The sequence below is a fragment of the Molossus molossus genome, unplaced genomic scaffold (genome assembly GCF_014108415.1).
Source record: "Molossus molossus isolate mMolMol1 unplaced genomic scaffold, mMolMol1.p scaffold_m16_p_2, whole genome shotgun sequence".
NCBI classification, from domain to species: Eukaryota; Metazoa; Chordata; class Mammalia; order Chiroptera; family Molossidae; genus Molossus; species Molossus molossus.
The window spans coordinates 53,322,952-53,337,551 of record NW_023425355.1 but is presented as its reverse complement, the minus strand read 5'-3'; positions in this window follow the sequence as shown (position 1 = coordinate 53,337,551).

The following is a 14,600-nucleotide window of genomic DNA, read 5'->3' as shown; positions in this document are numbered from 1 at the left end:
TTTCCAGGAGCCCAGCACCATTCCCCACAGTAGCAGCCTAATCAGAGTCGAGATATACCCCCAGCAACAGAGGTGAGGAGCAGACATCTATCCCTAGGCAACAGAAGCAAAAACAAACAGCTGAGACCCATCATCAAAAACTACAGCAAAAGCTGAGCAGAAGTTGAGCCCCACAGGGAAGCAACACTTTCCAGCTGCCAGCAGTGGGACCTGGGGCTCCACAGAGGCCAGTGCCACCCAGTGGCCCACAAGAGTGGTGGGAATCCTGGGCTAGAGAGAGCCCAGTGCAACCCAGCTGCTCGTGAGACATGCAGGGTGCTGGGGCACCAGAGAAGCCTGTGCTACCCAGCAGCCCACAAGATCTATGGGAAGCTTGAGTCTGAGAGGGACTGACACAATCTAGCTGCCCACCCATGGGACCTGTGGGGTGCTGAGGCAGCAGAGCGGCCTGTGTGAACCAGGTACCCATAAGATAGGTGTAGAGTGAGGTCTCCAAAAGGACTGGGCAATCCAGCTGCCCACGGAATAGGCAGGGAGTGCAGCTTCAACAGGGCCTGAGTTATACAGCTATGGGTGGCACAGCTACCAGCTGGGAACACAGCTTCAGAGGTGCCCATGTGATCCAGCAGCAGCACCTATCAGGACACACCAATACCAGCCCCAAGTAGTCAATCCTCCAGGACCCACAGCAGGCAAGAGGTGACATGCAACAAAAGTCTGGGAGTCACAGTATCCTTATTTGATATACATTGAGCTGCATACACATCCAAACATCTCTCAGCACGTCTTGAGCTACAAGATGGCTAAAATGGAGAGACAAAAAAAAAAAAAAAAAAAGAATGAAAAAGAGAAATCACCAGAAAAGGAACTACAGGAAATGGAAGGCAGCAACTTGTCAGATACATAATTCAAAGCAATGATTTTAAGGGTGTTCAAACAATTTGGTGAGAACTATAAGCAACTTAACAAGAATTATGTAGAGCTCACTGGGGACTATTTCATCTTAAAAAGAAAGAGGTAGAAGCTATGCATAAAAATCAAGAGGAAATAAAGAATGACACAGCTGTAATGAAAAATACCTTAGAAGGGTTTAATAATAAATTAGAAGAAGCTGAAGACTGAATCAGTGACTTAGAAGACAAGGTAGAGAAAAACACTCAAATAAAGCAGCAAATGGGAAAAAAAAAATTAAAAAGCAGGAGGAAAGTTAAAGGGAGCTGAGGAACAAAACAAAATGTAACAACATTTGCATTATAGGGATACCGGAAGGAGAAGAATCAGAGAAAAAAATAGAGAAAATGTTTGAAGAAATAATGACAGAAAACTTCCCTAAACTGGTGAAGGAAAAAGTCACACAAGTCCTGAAAACACAGAGAGTTCCAAGCAAGATGAACCCCAGAAGACCCACAACTAGACACATCATAGTAAAAATGGCAAATATTAAAGACAAAGAAAGAATCTTAAAGGAAGCAAGAGAGAGACAGAAAGTTACCTACATGGGAGCTCCAATTCGACTGTCAGCTGATTTCTCAACAGAAACCCTGAAGGCCAGAAGAGAGAGGCATGAAGTGTGCAAAGCAATGCAAGGCAAGGGTCTGAATCCAAGACTATTCTATCAAGCTAAGCTATCATTCAAAATTGAAGGACAAATAAAGAACTTAATGGATTAAAACAAAGCTAGAGGAATTTACCACCACCAAATCAGCACTGCCAGAAATGCTGAAGGGACTGTTGTAAGAAAAAGAAACAGAAAGAGAGAGAGAGAGAAGCACAAGAATCAAATTAAATTGGCAACTAATAACTATCTATCAATAATTACCTTAAATGTAAATGACTTAAATGCTCTAATCAAAAGACATAGGGTATCTGATTGGATAATAAAACACGACACATATATATGCTGTCCACAAGAGACCCACCTCAGAACAAAAGACTCACACAGGATGAAAGTGAAGGAATGGGAAAAAATTTTCCAAGCAAATGGAAATTAAAAAAAAAAATCTGGTGTAGCAATACTCATATCTGACAAGACAGACATTAAAACAAGGAACATAATAAGAGATGGAGAAGGTCACCACCTAATATTAAAAGAAGCAATCCAGGTCTTCCGGTCAAGATGCGGGGTATAGATAAACGCGGTATCATGTCCTCCCACAACCACATCAAGTTACAACTAAACTACAGAACAACCATCATTCAGAACCGCCTGAAATTGATCTAAATGGAAATCCTACAACTACGGAATTAAAGAAACAGCCACATCCAGAATGGTAGGAGGGACAGAGACAAAGTGGCTGGCCCCACACCCACGTGGGGCAGATAAAAATCAGGAGGATACCTGAGCTAGGAAGTTCCTCCCTGAGGACAGAAGGGTCTCCATCCCACACCAGGTGCTCCGCTCAGGTTTCCAGTGCCAGGAAGAGAAGTCCCCATCACTTTTGGCTTAAAAAATCAAAGGGAATTGAGCCCCAGGCAGCTCCTCTTAAAGGGCCCGTGCACAGACTTATTGGACGCACTCCCTCTAAGCTTGGAGGGGAAGCAGCTCAAGGGGCGCCAGAGACATACTGGGAAGAACTGAGCTGTTTGGCATTGGAGAGGGTGCTTTCTCCAGGACAAATATGCTGTCAGAGACCTCTGTTCTTTGGTGAGCCTTTCCCTGGGGCAGCAGACAGCTGCCATATCTGGGACTCCAGCAACCTGGCTCACACTAGTTGCCCTGCCTTGGTGATTCCCTGAGGCCCCGCCCCACCCAACCTTCAGGCCCACCAAAGCTGTTGCCAGTTGCTTAACCATAGGATTGGCCTGTCTTCGATCCTGCTTCAGGTTTTCCTAAATTCTTTCAAACGAGCAGCATCTGGTCTCAGATAGCCCCATACCTCTCCTTAAGTAATACACAGAAATAAACACAAGGAGGCAGCCAAAATGAGGATAAAAAGAAACAGGTCCCAAATAAAAGAACAGAGCAAAACCCCAGGAAAAGAACCAAGTGAAATGGAGAGAAGGAACCTCACAGATGCTGAGTTCAAAATGCTGCTTATAAGAATGCTCAATGAACTTAGTGAGAATCTCAGCGAACTTAGTGAGGGCCTCAAGAGCATTTAAAAAAAGACCAGTCAGAAATGAAGGATGCACAGTCAGAAATAAAGAAGGCACTAACTGAAATAAAGAATAATCTACACAGATTCAATAGTAGAGTAGGTAAACCCAAGAAGCAAACCATTGATTTGGAATATAAGGAAGCAAAAATCACCCAATTAGAATAGCAAAAAGAAAAAAGAATCCAAAAAAATGAGGATAGTATAAGGAGCCTCTGGGACAACTTCAAGTGTGCCACAATTCACATTTTGGTGTTGCCAGAAGGAGAAGAAAGAGAACAAGAAATTGAAAACCTATATGAAACAATAATGGCATAAAACTTTCCTAACTTGCTGAAGGAAACAGACATACAAGTCCAGGAAGCACAGAGTCCCAAACAAGATAAACACAAAGAGGCCCACACCAAGACACATCATCACCAAATTGCAAAATGTTTAAGACAAAGAGAGACTCTTAAAAGCAGCGAGAGAAAAGCAGTTAATTACCTACAAGGGAGATCCCATAAGACTGTCAGCTGATTTCTCAAAAGAAACTTTGCAGGCCACAAGGGAGTGTCAAGAAATATTCAGAGTGATGAAAAGCAAGAACCTACAACCAAGATTACTCTATCCTGCAAAGCTGTCATTTAGAATCGATGACCATATAAAAAGTTTCTCAGACAAGAAAAAGTTAAAGGAGTTCATCACCACCAAACCGTTATTATATGAAACGATGAAGGGTCTTTTTGAAGAAAAAGATAAAATATACGAACAAACAAAATGGCAATGAATACATATGTATCAACAATTGAATCTACAAACAAAATGAACAGGCAGAACAGAAACATTCCAATATATATAGAGAACATTTTGTTGTTTTCCAGATGGGAGGGACTTGGGAGAATGGGTGAAAAAGGTGAAGGGATTAAGTAGTCCAAATTGGTTGCTAGACTGACAAACCTCAAAGGGAAGGGGGTTTGGGGTGGGAAGAAATAAACCAAAGAACTTATATGCATAACCAATGGACACAGAAAATAGTGTGGGAAAAGATGGGAGGGGGGAGGAGGGGTTAACAGGGAAAAAATGAGGAACATCTGTAATACATTCAACAATAAAGATTTAAACAATTGTTTTAAAAAAAAAGCAATCCAACAAGAGGATATAACCCTGGTAAACATATACACACCCAATACGGGAGCAACATAATATAGTAAAACACTTCTGGAGGACTTCAAGGGAGAGGTCAATAGCAACACGATCATAGTGACTGACTTTAACATGCCACGGGAACCACTGGATAGATCTTCTAGATAAAGAATTAACAAGGACAGAGTCCTTAACAGGACAAACTAGATCAGTTGGACTTCATTGATATTTGCAGAACATTTCACTCCAAAGCTGCAGAATATACATTTTTCTCAAGTGCACATGGTTCATTCTCAAAGATGGACCACATTTTAGGACACACAGCAAGTCTACAAATTCAAGAAAATTGAAATCCTATCAAGCATCTTCTCAGATCTTGGTGGCATGAAACTAGAGCTTCAATTTCAATAAAAACACACAAAAACATTCAAACACTTGGAGGCTACATAGCATGTTATTAAACAACAAATGGGTTACTAATGAGATCTAGGAAGAAATTAAAAACTTTGCCCTGGTCGGTTTGGCTCAGCAGCTAGAGCGTAGGCCTGAGGTCCAGAGAGACTCGGGTTCAGTTCTCACTAAGGGCATGTACCTCGGTTGCAGTTTGTCCCTGATCCTGGTTGGGTCTTGCGAGTGACATCCACTCGATGTGTCCCTTTCACATTGATCTCTCTCTCTCTCTCTCTCTCTCTCTGTTTCCCACTCTATCTGAACAAAAAATAAAAATAAATAAATAAATTTAAAACTTCCTGAAAACCAAGAAAAACGAGCACACAACAACACAATTTATATAGGACACAGCGAAAGCAGTCCTGAGAGGGAAGTTCATAGCACAACAGGCCTACATAAAGACATAAGAAAAATTTTAATTAACTTTCTATCTTTCTATCCCTACAAACTAAAAAACTAGAAAGTAAAAAAAAAAAAAAAAAAAAGATAAACCCAGACCTAGTAGTAGGAAAGACATAGTAAAGGTCAGAGCAGAACTAAACAATATAGAGACTAAAAAAACAAGTGAAAATTAATGAAACAAAAAGCTGGTTCTTTGAAAAGATAAACAAGCCCTGGCCGGTTTGGCTCAGCGGTTGGAGCGTTGGCCTGCGGTCCTGAGAGACCCGGGTTCGGTTCCCGCTAAGGGCGCGTACCTCGATTGCAGTTTGTCCCCGGCCCTGGTTGGGTTGTGTGGGTGGCAGCCACTCGATGTGTCCCTTTCACATCGATGTTTCTCTCTCTCTCTCTCTGCTCCTCTCTCTCCCTCCCACTCTACCTGAACAAAAAATGGAAAAATGTCCTCGGGAGAGGATTAAAAAAAAAAAAAGAAAAGAAAAGATAAACAAGATCAATGGACCTTTAGCTAGACTCACCAGGAAACAAAAAGAGAGAAACCGAATAAACAAAATCAGAAATGAAAGAGGAGAAGTAATAACTGACACCACAGAGATAAAAAGGATCATCGAGACATACTATGAAAACTTATATGCCAACAAATTGGACAATCTAGGAGAAATGGACAAATTTCTAGAAATACACAGCTTCCCAAAACTGAACCAGGAAGACATAGAAAACTTAAACAGACCAATAAGAAAAAAGGAAATTAAAAATGTAATTAAGAAAATTTCAGCAAACAAAAGCCCAGGCCCAGATGGCTTCACTAGGGAGATTTAGCGAACATTCAAAGAAGATCTAATACCCATTCTTGTCAAACTATTCCAAAAAATCCAAGAAGATAGAACACTTTCAAACTCATTTTATGAAGCCAGCATAACCCTAATTCCAAAACCGGATAAAGACACTACAAAGAAAGAAAACAACAGGCCAATATCCCTGATGAACATAGATGCCAAAATCCTGAACAAAATATTAGCAAATCAGATCCAGCAATACATCAAAAAAATTATTCATCATGACCAAGTGGGTTTCACCCCAGGCATGCAAAGATGGTGCAATATTCTCAAATCAATAAATGTGATACACCATATATACAAAAGAAAAGATAAAAACCATATAATCATATCAATAGATGCTGAAAAAGCATTCAAGAAAACCAGCACCCATTTTTAATAAAAAAGTTCAGCAATGTGGGAATAGAGGAATCATATCTCAACATAATAAAGGGCATATATGAAAAACAAACAGCCAACATCATACTCAATGGGCAGAAACTACAAGCATTTCCCTTAAGAACAGGAACAAGACAGGGATGCCCACTTTAGCAACTCTTATTTAACATAGTACTAGAAGTCTTAGCCACAGCAATTAGACATAAATAAATAAATAAATAAATAAATAAATAAATAATAAATAACTAAAGGGGATCCAAATTGGAAAGGGGAAAGTGAGACTGTCATTATTTGCAGATGCCATGATATTATTCATAGAAAACCCTAAAGACTACATAAAAAATCTACTATACCTAATTACTAAATTTGGCAAAGTAGAAGAATACAAAATTAACGTAAAGAAATTGAAAGCATTCTTATACAACCATGATGAAATCATAGAAAGAGAAACAAAAAACAACAATCCCATTTACTATCATAGCACAAAAACTTAAGATACCTAGAAATAAATTTAAGTGAAGTAGTAAAGAACCTCTTCACAGAAAACTACAGGTCACTGAAAAAAAAAAAAAAAATAGGAGAAAATATAAAAAAATGGAAGCATATACCTTGTTCATGGATTGAGAGAATTAACATCATTAAAATTTCCATACTACACAAAACAAACTATAGATAAATTCAATGCAATTCCGATAAAAATACCAATGACATACTTCAAAGAACTAGAACCAACAATCCTAAAGTTTATATGGACCAAAGAAAAAAACAAAACAAAACAAACAAACCAAAAAAAAACCCGAATAATCACAGCAATCTTGAAAAAGAAGAACAAAAGAGAAGGGATCACATTACCAGATTTTAGGTTATACTACAAACCCACCGTAAGCAAAACAGCCTTGTACTGGCACAAGAACAGGCACATAGATCAATGAAATAGATTTGAGAACCCAGAAATTGACCCAAGACAATATGCTCAGTTAATATTTGACAAAGGTAGCAAAACCATACAGTGGAGTAAGACAGTCTCTTCAATGAATGGTGTTGGGAAAATAGGACAGTTACAAGTAAAAAATTAAGCTAGAACACCAACTTACACCCTACAAGAGAAAACCTCAAATGGATAAAAGACTTATATGTAACTCGTGAATCCATACAAATTCTAGAAGAAAATTTAGGCAACAAAATCTCAGAGGTCATACACAGAAGAATTTTCACTGACATAACACCTAAGATAAAAAGAAAAAAATAATAAAACACATGGGACTAAATCAAAAAGCTTCTGCACGGAAAAAGAAACAACCATCAAAACAAAAAGAATTTCCTCTATATGGGAGACCATAATTGCCAATGATGCATTACATGAGGTATTAATTTCTAAAATATATAGAAGTGCTCATACAACTCAACAAAAGGAAGACAAAACCCCAATCAAAACATGGGCAGAGGATCTAAATAAACACCTCTCCAAAAAGGATATACAAATGACCAAGAGATATATGAAGAAATGCTCAACATCACTAATCATCAGAGATATGCAAATTAAAACAACTATGAGGTGTCACCTCACACCTGTCAAAATAAACACCATCAACAAATCATCAAACAAGTGTTGGTGAGAGTGTGGAGAAAAGGACACTCTAGTACACTGCTGGTGGGAATTCATACTGTGAAAAACATTATGGTCTTATTTCAAAAAGTTAAAAATTGAACCGTCATTTTACCCAGTGATCCCACATCTTGCAATATACACCAAGAAACCTGACACACCAATCAGAAAAAATATATGTACCCCTATGTGCATAGCAGCATTATTTACAATACGAAAGATCAGGAAACAACCCAAGTATCCATCAGTAGATGAGTGGATTAAAAAGCTGTGGTACATGTACACAATAGAATACTATGCATATGTAAGAAAGAAAGATCTCTTATCTTTTGAGATGGCATGGAAGGACCTGGAGAGTATTATGCTAAGGGAATCAAGTCAAGCAGAGAAAGACAAATATCACATGATCACACTTATTTGTAGAATATAATGAACTATACAAACTACTGAACAAAATTAATCCAGAGACATGGAAGTGGGGTACAGAATGTCAATCTTCAGCTTTTTTATCCATTCGTCTACTGATTGGGCTGTTTCCAGATCTTAGCTATTGTAAATAGTGTGGCTTCAAACATGGGGGTACATATATTCTTTCTGATTGGTGTTTCAGGCTTCTTAGGGTATATTCCTAGAAGTGGGATCACAGGGTCAAATTGCAGGACAATTTTTAATTTCTTGAGGTAACACCGTATTGTTTTCCATAGTGGCTGCACCAGTCTGCATTCCCACCAACAGTGTACTAGAGTCCCCTTTTCTCCACACCCTCGCCGACACTTGTGGTTTGATGATTTGTTGATGGCGGCCATTCTGACAGGTGTGAAGTGATACCTCATTGTTGTTTTACTTTGCATCTCTCTGATGATAATGTTGAGCATTTCTTCATGTCTCTTAGCCATTTGTATGTCCTGTTTGGAGAGGTGTCCATTTAGTTCTTCTGCCCATTTTTTAATTGAGTTCTTTGTCTTCCTTTTGTGGAGTTGTATGTTCACTCTCTATATATTGGAAATCAACCCCTTATCTGATATATCATTGGCAATTATGCTCTCCCATACAGTGGATTGCCTTTACATTTTGATGATTGTATCTTTAGCTGTTCAGAAGCTTTTGAGTTTGACGTAGTCCCATGTGTTCATTTTCTCCTTTGTTTCTGTTGCCTTAGGTAATGTATCAGGAAAAATTTCACTGCGTATGATGTCTGAAATTTTGCTGCCTACAATTTCTTCTAGGATTTTTATGGATTCATGAGTCACTTTCAGTCTTTTATTTATTTTGAGTTTATTCTTGTGTAGGGTGTAAGTTGATGGTCTAGTTTCATTTTTCTGCATGTAGCTGTCCAATTTTCCCAACACCATTTATTAAAGAGGCTCTCCTTACTCCACTGTATGCTCTTACCACCTTTTTCAAATATTAATTGATCATGTTGCCTTGGGTTCATTTCAGGGTTCTCTGTTGTGTTCCACTGGTCTATATGCCTGTTCTTGTACCAGTACCAGGCTGTTTTGCTTACAGTGGTTTTGTAGTATAACCTGAAATATGGTAATGTGATCCCTCCAACTTTGTTCTTCTTTTTCAAGATTGCTGTGGCTACTCGAGTTCTATTTGGGTTCCATATGAACTTTTGAAGTATTTGTTCTAGTTCTGTGAAGTACATTGTTGGTATTTTGATGGAGATTGCATTGAATCTATAGATTGCTTTGGGTAGTATGGACATGTTAATGATGTTAATTCTTTCAATCCATGAACAGGGTATGTGCTTGCACTTTTTTATATCTTCCTCTATTTCTTTTTTCAATGATCTGTAGTCTTCAATGAATAAGTCCTTCATTTCTTTGGTTAAGTTTCTTCCTAGGTATCTTAATTTTTTTTGCCACAATGGTAAATGCGATTGGTTTCTTAGTTTCTCTTTCTGTGAGTTTGTCATTGGTGTATAAGAATTCTGTCGGTTTCTTGATATTAGTTTTGTATCCTGCTACTTTGCCAAATTAATTTAAGTCTAGCAAATGTTTGTTGCAGTCTTTGGGGATTTCTACACATAGTATCATGTCATTTGCGAACAATGATAGTTTCCCTTCCTCCTTTCCAATTTGGATCCCTTTTATTTGTTCTTCATGTCTGATTGCTGTGGCTAGGACTTCCAGCACTATGTTAAATAAGAGTGGTAAAAGTGGGCATCCTTGCCTTGTTCCTGTTCTTAAGGGAAATGCTTTTAGTTTTTGCCCATTGAGTATGATGTTGGCTGTAGGTCTTTCATATATGGCCTTTATTATGTTGAGATATGATCCCTGTATTCCCACATTGCTGAGCATTTTTATCAGAAATGGATGCTGGATTTTGTTGAAGGCTTTTTTGGCATCTATTGTTATGATCATATGTTTTTTATTCTTCATTGTATTTATGTGGTGTATCATGTTTATTGATTTGCAAATATTGTACCAGCCTGGCATCCCTGGGATGAATCCCACTGGTCATGGTGCATAATGTTTTTCATGTATTGCTGGATCCGATTTGCTAGTATTTTGTTCAGGATTTTGGCATCGATGTTCATCAGGGATATTGGTCTGTAGTTTTCTTGCTTTGTAGTGTCTCTTTCTGGTTTTGGAATAAGAATTATGTTGGCTTCATAAAACGAGTTTGGAAGTCTTTCTTCTTCTTGAATTGTTTGAAATAATTTGAGGTGAATAGGTGTTAAATCTTTGGTGAATGTTCGGTAAAACTCCCCTGTGAAGCCATCTGGGCCTGTGCTTTTGTTTTCTGGGAGAGTCTTGATTACATCCTCAATTTCTTCTGTTGTTATTGGACTGTTCAAGTTTTCTATCTCTTCCTGGTCCAGTTTTGGGGGAGTACATGTTTCTCCAAATCTGTTTATTTCGCTTAGATTGTGGAATTTGTTGCCAGACAATTGTTCATAGTAATTGCTAACGATCTTTTGTTTTTCTGTGGTGTCAGTTGTTACTTCTCCCCTTTCATTTCTGATTTTGTGTATTTGGCTTCTCTCTCTTTGTTTCTTGGTGAGTCTAGCTAGGGGTCCATCAATCTTGTTTATCTTTTGAAAAAATCAGCTCTTTGTTTCATTGATCCTTTGAATTGTTTTTTCAGACACTATGTCATTTATTTAGCTCTGATCTTTACTATTTCCTTCCTTCTTTGTCTCTGGGGTTTTCTTTTTGTTTGATCTCTAGTTCTTTAAGTTGTGAGGTTAGATAGTCTATTGGAGAGTTTAACTGTTTCTTGAGGTTGGCCTGTAGTGCTATGAACTTACCTCTCAGAACTGCTTTTGCTCCATCCCATAGATTTTTTGTTGTGTCTTCATTTTCATTGTTTAATAACATACTATTTAGCTTCCATGAGTTCAAATGTTTTTGAATGTTCTTTTTGCAATTGTTTCTAGTTTCATGTCATTGTCATCTGAGAAGATGCTTGATATGATTTCAGTCTTCTTGAACTTGTGGAAATTTAGTTTGTGTCTTAACATGTGGTCTATCTTTGGGAATGTCCCATGTGCACTTGAGAAGAATGTGAATTCTGTAGTTTTGGGATGTAATTCTTTGTAGATATGTATTAAATCCATTTGGTCTAGTGCTTCTTTTAGAGTCTCTGTTTCCTTGCTAATTTTTTGTCTAGAGATCTATCCAGTGATGTCATCGGGGTGTTGAAGTCCCCTCCTATGATTGTATTGCTATCGATTTCTCCTTTGAAGTCCTCCAAAAAATTTTTAATATATTTTGGTGCTTCTATATTGGGTGCATATATGCTTATTTAGGTTATACCTTCCTGTTGGATAGATCCTTTTAATATTATGTAGTGGCCTTCTGTGTCTTAAGTTATGGCCTTCATTTTGAAATTTATTTTAAAAGCTATGAGTATTATTACCCTAGCTTTCTTTTTTCTTTCTGTTTGCATGGAAGATATTTTTTCCATCCCTTCATTTTCAACCTATATGAGTTTTTTGTGGTGACATGGGTGTCTTGTAAACAACATATAGATGAGTCATGCTTTCTTATCGAGTAATCTACTCTGTGTCTTTTTATCAGAGCATTCAGTTCATTCACATTTAAGTTGATTATTGATATGTACTTATTTATTACTATTTTTGTTTAGTGTGGTTATATTTTTCTTTTCTATTTCTCATGCTAATTATAGCAGTCCTTTTAACATTTCTTGCAATGCTGGTTTGGTGCTACTGTATTCCCTTAGCCTTTTTCTTTTTACTGGGAAGCTCTTTATTTGACCTTCTAGTTTGAACGATAGCTTTGCTGGTTAGATTAGTCTTGGATTTAGATTCTTGTTTTTCATGACCTTAATTACCTCATGACATTCCCTTCTGGCCTGTAGCATTTCTGTTGAGAAGTCAGCTGAGACCCTTATGGGGTTTCCTTTTTAGGTAACCTGTTCCTTCTCTCTTGCTGCCTTTAGGATTTTCTCTTAGTCTTTAAATTTTTAAATTTTGGCACTTTGATTACTATGTGTCTTCGTGTGGGCTTGTGTGCGTTCTTCTTACTTGGGGCTCTCTGTGCTTCTTGAACTTGAATGCCTTCTGCCTTCACCAAATTATGGAAGTTTTCTGTCACTATTTCTTCAAATATATTCTCTAACCCTTGCTTATTTTCTTCTTCTTCAGGGATTCCTATGATGCGAATGATATTACATTTCCATGTTGTCCCACAGTTCTCTTAAGCTGTCTTCCTCTTTTTAATTATTTTTTCCTTTTGATTTTCTGATTGGTTGATTTTTCTACCCTATCTTCTAATTCACTGATCTGGTCCTCAGCCTCCTCCACTCTGCTATTTAGACTGTCCTATGTGTTTTTATTTATTTCTGATATGTCATTCTTCATTTCTTCTTGGTGGTTTTTAATTTCCAAATGGTTGATTTTCAACATTTCTATGTCTTTACTCATGGTGTTTCTGTCTTTACACTAGTTGTTGAGCTTACTCGAGATCATGGCTCTTAATTCTAGTTCTGTTAAGTTGCTCAACTCTACCTCATTTATCTCATCTTTGGTAGATGTCTCTTGTTCTTTCATTTGGCTTTTGTTTTTGTGTTTTACCTACTTGGCTATCACATTCAGTTTTGGAGCCTGCCAATTTTTCCCTATGGGTGTTGGTGTTCTGCTGTTTGTGGCTCCCTCTACTGAGATTTGATGAGCCAGGGAGGATCCAGATTAAACACCACTTTCAAATCTTACTTTTCTGGTTAGAGGTGCTAGCCCAGGATTGGTACAGTTATCCTCTGCCTTTTTGCCTGGAGGCTATCAGTAGCCATTAGCTGAAGAGCTTTGGCTTTTGAGTTGAATGAAAAACTCCCTTAGGTGCTCAGAGTAAGGGGATTTCCAGAGGGTTGGGCAGATGCTGGTTGTTAATGGGCCTCAATTTGCATTTCAATCACCACCAGGTGGGGTTGAATCTTTGAAGGAGGTGCTCCCACCTCTCCCTAGAGCCCTGGGAAGGAGTAAGATGACCACTGTCCTGTGTGGCTGCAACTCAGCAAAAGCTCTGAGTGCCCTTCAGATCCTGAGTGTCCCCACAGAGTTCCAGTCCAGTCAGCCCTCCCTCTGCTGAAGCCCAAGGTAAGTGGCTGTGGCTATTTTAGCCTCTCTCCAGGCTCTGTGCTGTGGAGCTACTTGTGAGTTTAACTGTATGGCACCACTCACAGCTAAGGCCGCTGCTCTCTGTGGGCTTCCAGGCCCTCTCTCATGCCTTCACAATCCTACCAGGATCAACTCTGTGTCCCTGGTTATACGGTACTTCCAAGTTGCATTTCTGTTGCTTTTTTCTGACGATCTGTTTTTATTTTCATTGTCATTCCAGTTTGGTCTTGCGAGACAATCTTTGTAGCTTACATTCACTCTGTCGCCATTTTCCTTTCCTCCATATCTGCTTTTTTGTATTTGGGTTCTCTATCCTTGTTTCTTTTTTTCTTAATAATTTATTTTTTTACAGGTGTTTTCCCTTTTTTTCCTATTGACAACCTCCTCCCCATTGACACTTTTCTCCCCTTCCCTCTATATGTTTTGTAATTTAACACATTATCTGATGTAACATTGGAAATTATGCTCTCCCATTCAGTGGGTTCTCTTTCCATTCTGATGGTTGTTTCTTTTGCTGTGCAGATTTTTAGATTGATGTAATCCCATGTGTTCATTTTCTCTTTTCTTAGGTGTTGGATCAGTGAAAATTCTGCTGCGTATGATTTTTAAGACTGTGTTGCCTACATTTTGTTCTATAGTTTTTATGGATTTACGAGTTACTTTTAAGTCTTTTATTAATTTTGAGTTTATTCTAGTGTATGGTGTAAGTTGGTGTGCTAGCTTTGTTTCTTTGTGGTAGCTGTCTAATTTTCCCAACCCCATTTAGTGAAGAGACTGTCTTGACTCCACTGTATGCTCTTGCCAGTTTTGTCAAATATTAACTGAGCATATTGTCTTGGGTCAATTTCTAATGTCTTTGCATGTTCTCATTGCATTTGATTTCTAGTTTTATGCCATTGAGATCTGAGATAAAGCTTGATATGATTTCAATCTTCTTGAACTTGTAGAGACTTAGTTTGTGTCCTAACATGTGGTCTTTCTTTGAGAATGTCCCAGGTGCACTTGAGAAAAATGTGAATTCTGCAGTTTTGGGGTGTAATTCTCTATAGATATCTATAAATGCAATTGATCTAGCGCTTCATTAGGGTCTGTGTTTCCTTGTTAATGATTTGTCTAGAAGTTCTCTC